The sequence below is a fragment of the Branchiostoma floridae genome, chromosome 9 (genome assembly GCF_000003815.2).
Source record: "Branchiostoma floridae strain S238N-H82 chromosome 9, Bfl_VNyyK, whole genome shotgun sequence".
NCBI classification, from domain to species: Eukaryota; Metazoa; Chordata; class Leptocardii; order Amphioxiformes; family Branchiostomatidae; genus Branchiostoma; species Branchiostoma floridae.
The window spans coordinates 15066753-15073926 of record NC_049987.1 but is presented as its reverse complement, the minus strand read 5'-3'; the positions used below and the strand labels follow the sequence as shown (position 1 = coordinate 15073926).

Here is a 7174-nt window from a genome sequence, read left to right as displayed (position 1 = left end):
GCTTCTTCTCCTCAGGCTGTGTACTAAAGACTGATTACCATAATCGACAACTTTAAGATATTATCTCTGTTCGGTTACAAATACGCGTCTTATTATGCATGTAAAGCGTACAGTATTAAAGGGCTCAGCTGGTACTGTTGGGTCAAACACCTGTCGCGTAGTACATACGTCACCGAAACCAGTGGTGATACCCCTGTCACATAGAGCACGCAAAACACACACAGAGTTTAATCAAAACAATAGCAAAAACTGCTTTATTCCGATTAACATATAATAGCACTAGCTACATTTACAAGAAGTCATAAAACGTCATATTCGGAAATACACTTAGTGTTAGTTGTCAACAACACAATACAGACAGAATAACATACATGAATGTAATTTGCCCACGCTCTCTATCTTTCTCTACTTCTCTCTATTTCTCTCTCTCTCTCTCTCTCTCTCTCTCTCTCTCTCTCTCTCTCTCTCTCTCTCTCTCTCTCTCTCTCTCTCTTACTCCTACTCTCTCTCTCAAATAAACATGTGCAAATAAAGTACACATTACCTTAAATTTTACAGGTTACTAATTTACAAATACGTATCTCAATGCAACCTGTAAGACGCATTTAGGCATGATGGTTCTCCGGTAACAATAGGCAGTCAAAAATGAGGAAGTGAAACTCGCTCGCTACGTCAATGAAACCAAGCAGGGATTCCCTGCCACGTAGAACATGATAAACCTACAAGTAGATCAGGCCAACACTCGCTATCGTAATTTTTGTAGACACAAATATCAGAAATACAACTAGAAAAATTCATAAAACGCCACCGTCGGAAATACACCTAGTGTCAACAATACAAGACGGACATACATGTTAGGCGACAGAAGTAGTTGTGATAACATTTGACAGGGTTAAAGGATTCATTATGTTTTACATGCATATTCTTTTTTTGTCGTTGCTCTATTTGTCTCTATTTCTCTCTTTGTCTATTCAAAAAAAGAGCACAGCTAGAAAACATGGATTGAATTTTCCCTGGCGCAGTAGTAGGACACTATTACATATTATAATCACTTCAAGCAATCTTGAATATTTGAATAAACTACGCCGCACACTGTATCCTACATATAGATCCTTGGCGCTGTCTTGCCTCGTCCGTCGATGTCGGTTACTGAGTCAGGCGTTAATTTTGTGTTCCGCATACATTCGTTGACGAAAGTTTGTGAGGATATATACTCTACTTTTCCTTCGTTGGCGTTGTAGTAGCCCAGTAGTTGCAGTCGCCGCCAGCTTCTTGAAGGTTGACACAGTGTTGTAAAGGGGAGTTCTAGTCACCTTTCTGTTCCCTTCCGGTCCCGGTCATGATGACAATGAGAAAGAAGATAATCAAGTACATCACACCAACCACGATTCCGAGAAATTTAAAGGTCAGGCGCAGATCCCAGACTCGGAACGCTGCGAGTGCACCCCAGGCTACGCCGACACATACGATCAATCCAATAATGGCCAGGAGGAAGGCGCCCATCCTACAAAGACTAAGTCGGAATTATGATGTAGATCCTACGAGCTTACAACTATAGATATGTATAAAGCGCACAGGTCAGACGTCACAGTTGAGTTGCGCAGTGGAGGGCTCAAAATGGCAGCTTAAATCCCTTGAAAACCATGCCTTCTTTTCCTTGAAAATTTCGGCCCTATCTGGATACTCTGGTCTGGGGGTTGGAAGGAACAGGTAATGTCTACGCTTTCCAATTTTGGTCAAACTTTCTTCAGCTCAGCAATTTAGATTGAACAGATGTGAGTTGTTGGGTCCTGCCTGCCCTATGCGGGTGGATACAGGAAAAACTGAGGTCAAAGTTGTAGTTTGTTGAGTCCGCTGTTCCCGGCGTTTGACCTGAACAACCCCTTGTTTTTTTTTCATGTTTCTCATGTGCAGAAGAATTTCTAAGATTTATTTTCAGGTTATTGAAAAAAAAAGGTACTTTTACCAGAGGTCTAGATCTGAATAAAAACTAGACAACTGCGTGGAGTTGCAACCGTGAGATATGTTTGTCTACCACTACAGCCTCGGGACACAAAAGAAATTTCATACCTCGCCATCTTAACAGCACAATGTTTTTCACCATCTGTCACATGCTTAATTTCAATAGGCTTTCACTGATTCACTACCATTGCTGATATATTACAATGTAAATAAAAGTTACTGTGGCCGAGAAAGGTGATAGCTGCATATTCATGAACGCTATGAAAACCGTAGCCACGCATACAGGTAAAGCTAACTTACGCTGACATTTTGAACTTTCCACATCTTGGGGGAAAGAGCATTTCGCTCCTTCAACATCATCGATCTCCCTATGTGGTTGACGATATTTCTTGATAACCCTTACGCTTTACAGCACTGACGTGCTTGGATTGGGTAGTAAACCTAACCTAGAAGCTTTTGTCGACCCCCATGCCATAAACAACAACTACGTATATACTGCCATAGCAAATATTTGGGGAGAAAGTTCAGTGTCTCGACTACGTACACAGGATGAAATGATGGAGAGAGTACAATATGTTAGCCATACAAGACAAAAGAGGCTATAGCTTTGAAACACGGAATTGCAGATAAACAAATGTGCCACATAAAATGATTCAATTTTTGATACGGTACACTAAAGACGGAGCCCGGTAAAAGAATGACAACATTAAAAATGTTACCTGAAAGTTTCTTATATGCCTTTCAGTAGCTACTGTTCCAAATTATCTCTCTTTCAAGTGTGGAGCTGTCTGACGGTGTTACCTGGTCCGAAGTTTGAGGTAAAAGGCGCGGTAAAAATGAGGGGAGCGAAACTATCAAGATTCGTTATCGAAACTGAAGGAACTTCCCCTTCAAAGACACACAAAAGAGACTTCGACACACAGCACTGTATTCATCCGCGAAGCCCAAGGTCTAATATAGTTCGGGTACAAAGGTCAAGTGAGGTCATGCAGTGCGCCTAGACCTAGAGCAGACTATACTACCTCATTTTGCTGAACTGTGATTGGTTAAGCTACCTAGGGCACCTTGCACCTGGTCAGGGCACTATGCACTTGGCCTATAAAAAGCAAGGACATGCTGTACTATGCTCATTCGAGCACATAACACTAGTAGCCACACGGCGAAACATGTTTGCCGACGGATTTTGGAGCACGCAGACACGCCGTAGAACTTTACATGCATGCAAAATTTTGTGTGCCATCAGGCTTTGGACTCGTCCCCAGTATGTATCAGTACGGGCGACGCGCCTGCCCTGCCGGTACAGCCTGAACGTTTTCAGAAAACATGGCGGACGTGGCCTAAAAAAAAAACGTCCTGACAGATTGCACGTACGGCGGGTTGTGCCCTTACCTTTAGTCATCTATTCACCACATTAGGCACCCCGTGCTAACAGTAAGATGTAAGCGAATACAAAGACCACGAAACCCGCCACCACGGCTATTGTAAAGGCCTGGCGTAAATCCACGGTACGGATCAGCAAGACTAACACCGCTGCCACCGTTATGAAGACGGTCCAACTGAAGGGCGTGTCGGGCGAGTCGTGGTCCTGTATAGGCTGCGCCATCCTATACAACAGAAGCATCATATTGAACGTTCAGCAAATTAACTGTACACACAGTGGAATAAGAACAATTGGTTGTTTTCTTTTTATAAAGGCTAGGTAACAGTTAGAAACCGAACACTCAGAACTGATATTCAACCAGAGAACAGCGTATGATCAGCAAAATAAACGGACAGGAAGCCTGATAGGCTAGACATTGTACAACAATGTTTAACACGGTCACAGCTTAACCACTACGTTTCAGTTTGCTTACGTTAAAACACGCTTACAAAAGAATGGCAACAATTGCTAAGTACATTTGGACTAGTCTGGCTATCCAGCGTTACCTTGATTTTGAACGGTCGCTCTCTTGTGATGGTGTGTATGAGTATGTGGTGTTACCTGTTCTTCTGGAGACTGCGAAAAAGAAATGCAGGACCGAACTGAAAGCTCTCTGGACACGTTTCTTTCTGTGTCTCCGGACAGCTTGCACTGCTTCCACTGCTTCGGTAAAGTTGAATGAAAGCAATGTTCTGAGAGCGCATGTACAGTTTAGTACGATGTGGTCTAATGCCAACTTGTAAACACTCCATTGTCTCGACGTAGATATTTGGTTTCAGTCGCCTTTGCTGTTAAAAGATCGGTCGTTACATAAAACGTTACTTTGTTGTCCTGCTTGGATATCTGGGCTTGAATCGTAGGCCGCAGCAAGTAAAATTTATGGATGACATCGATATCTTCTGCAGACCGCAAAAATAGCGAGATAGGGCGTATATTACATTAACCTATTTACCCAATTGTTTTTTTCTCGTCATGTTGACCAACTCCGAAGAAGAAAAAAAAAATCTTTTTATGAAATCAGGCGAGAATTTACGTTGATGTCATCTATAAAATCAACTTGCTAATCTCCAAGGAGATCTTAGCTGAGTTTAGCCGGCAGAAGAGTTTCATCTTTTCGCGGTAACACCATAGACTGCAGTCTAATACCATAATAGGAAAATGTTCGCGGTGGATTTAAGTTCGCGGTGAAGTGGTCACCGCGAAAATCGCGAACATTATTCCACCGCGAACATTTCTGCATTTACAGTATTTTGCTATAGGCTTTCACAGCTCAGAAATACAAGGGTATACGATCACGGTATAGCCTTTCAGCCGTGAATGAAACAGAACATCCTTGATTTGAATGGACTTTCACTGCTTGACTAAGGTGGGTTATGAAGATATGCCTCTCGTGCTTTGGCAGCCATTGAGTGATACAATGTAAACACGGAGAACTGTGGTTGAGAAACTTGATATCTGCCGATGAACGCTGTGAAAGCTACGCATGCAAGTGCAGCAAACACAGGGGAAAACGTTTAACGCTTTCAAACTCATCGATCGCCTGTGTGGTTCGTCATACTTCTTTATAACCATTCCGTTTATACGTCGATGAAGATTAGACATCCAGGTAATAAGATACGCCAAAAAACGGCGTAATGGCAAAAATAAAAATTAATGTTACCTTAAAGTTGTTATTTTTCAGATGCTCCTCTTCCGATTTCTCTCTCTTTCGAGTGTGTGGCTTAGTGACAGTTACCTGGTCCGAAGTTTGCCTGGTCCGAAGTTTGAGGTAAAATGTGCGGTAGAAATGAGGGAAGCGAAACTCTCAGGATTCGTCATCGAAACTGAAGGAACTTCCCCTTCAAAGACACACAATAGTACGCAACATAGTATTCATCCGCAAAACCAAACGTCTATTAAAATAGTTCGCGTACAAAGTTTTTTTTTTTCCAATCGGCGCGTGAGTCCGGGATGGGATGCAGTTCAGCTATCCACAGTGCCACCAACACCTGGTTATAGGTCATCTGTTTACGACATTAGCCAAAATACAAAGAGCAAGAAACCCGCCACTACTACGACGATTTTCAAGTTATATATAAAGGCCTGGCGGATCTGATCCACGGCCCGGATCAGCCAGACTAAAAACACAAACACTACTATGAAGACAATCCAAATGGGGAAGTCGGGCTCAGCCATCCTATAAAACAGAAAAATGACATTGATCCACAAAAAAATGTATAACTACGCGAAAGCGCGAAAGAAGAACAATTTAGCTGTATCTTTATAAAGGTTAGGCGACTGTTAGAAACCTGACACACTCAGAACTGATATGCAATAAGAAAACAGCGCATGATTGCCAACGCAAACGGACATAAACCCTGGCCTGCAAGACAGGTATTCCCAGAAACCTTAACCACCGAGTTTCTGTTATTTTAGTAAGTCGAGAAGGCTACAGTAAACCTTAACAAAAGTATAACAACAACTGCACAGTAAATTTTGTACTTGTTTGACTAGCGTTACCTTGATTTTGAGCGGTCGCTCTCTTGTGACGGTGTATAAGAGTATGTCTAACCGTTATCTATTCTTCTAGAGACTGCGAAAAAGAAATGCCGGACCGGAATGAAAGCTCTCTGGACGCATGTCTTTCTGTGTCTCTGGAGAGCTTGCACTGCTCGATGATAATGTTACGTAAACAGAAAGCAATGCTCTGACTGCGAATGTGCAGTGTGAGACGTTGTGGTCTAGGGTCAAAGTTACAAAGTTTCAACGTCACAGCCGGATATACAATCAGTGTCAACAACACAAGTGTGGAGCCTGAAGGTATCGGACCGGAGTTTCTTTTACGATTTCGGAGGTTGGCGGACAGCCTCAGGCCGAAGGGCTAAAGTTCCGCTAGTAAACGTAGGACGCGAAAATCAATCAGTATTGTGGAAAGCCGTTTACTACCTCTTTCCGACAAAACTATTGTTATCGTCTGTTGCCTCTTTATTTTGGATAGAATATGTAGTAAAATTTTAATTTCGGACCCGGAAACTATTATTTTTTAACACTTTTTTGATCGAAGCTGCTTGGAAAAAACGAATTTTCCCACGATAACGGCCTACGTGGTAGAGAAGCTAAATTCTTCATGTTTGTGTAAAATGAAAATAAAAAAATTCCATGTGATCACTTTTTTGCAATCTCCGATGACGTCATTTCTTCAATGGTTTCGCTGGCCGACCAACTAATCCTCGCACAAAAATAATACAACCCACGGGGTTTTCAGGAAATACGACAAATCTATGCTCAGCTATAACGATCACCAAGCAATAGGGAGCAAAAGTTAGGGAGACAACAGCGCACTTCCGGCCTATTACACTACCCTTCCGCCAACTCCGGTCAGATTTGAACTCCGACCCGGAACCTGAAGTGTGGGAACAACTTATCTCACTATTGGGTTTTTGTTACGAGAAGGCCAGAGTACATCCTAACCTTTGAAAAGGCAATGGCAATAATATTATGGTTTTCTAGGTTAAATGCGAAGTAGAAATGAGGGCACGACACTCTCCATGTTTCTGTGTCTCCGAGCTCCGGACACTTTGCTTGAGTACGTGCATGACGTTCATCGCTTGAGTAAAGTAAACGTAAAGCTAATGTTATGTGCAGTGGGATACATTCTGGTCCATTGTCAAAGGTAATAAGGACCTAACAGTGTGAACGTTGCTTTGTCTCGACTGTTGGCCACAATCCCCTACACTGAGGTTCTCAGGTCACTGGGCTCCATCTAATGATCAGGTTTTCGATTTCCGGCGAAAAATATACGCTCAACTCTCT

General features: G+C 42.5%; 1 long non-coding RNA gene across 1 annotated transcript; it reads right to left on the bottom strand.

Moving 5' to 3' along the window:
• Nucleotides 1–237: 237 nt before the first annotated feature.
• Nucleotides 238–4230, bottom strand: LOC118423669. Its single transcript, XR_004832081.1, has 2 exons — nt 3889–4230; nt 238–3566 (listed from the first exon to the last, which is right to left on the bottom strand). It is a non-coding gene; the product is annotated as an uncharacterized LOC118423669 (long non-coding RNA).
• Between the last annotated feature and the right edge of the window lie 2944 nt (nt 4231–7174).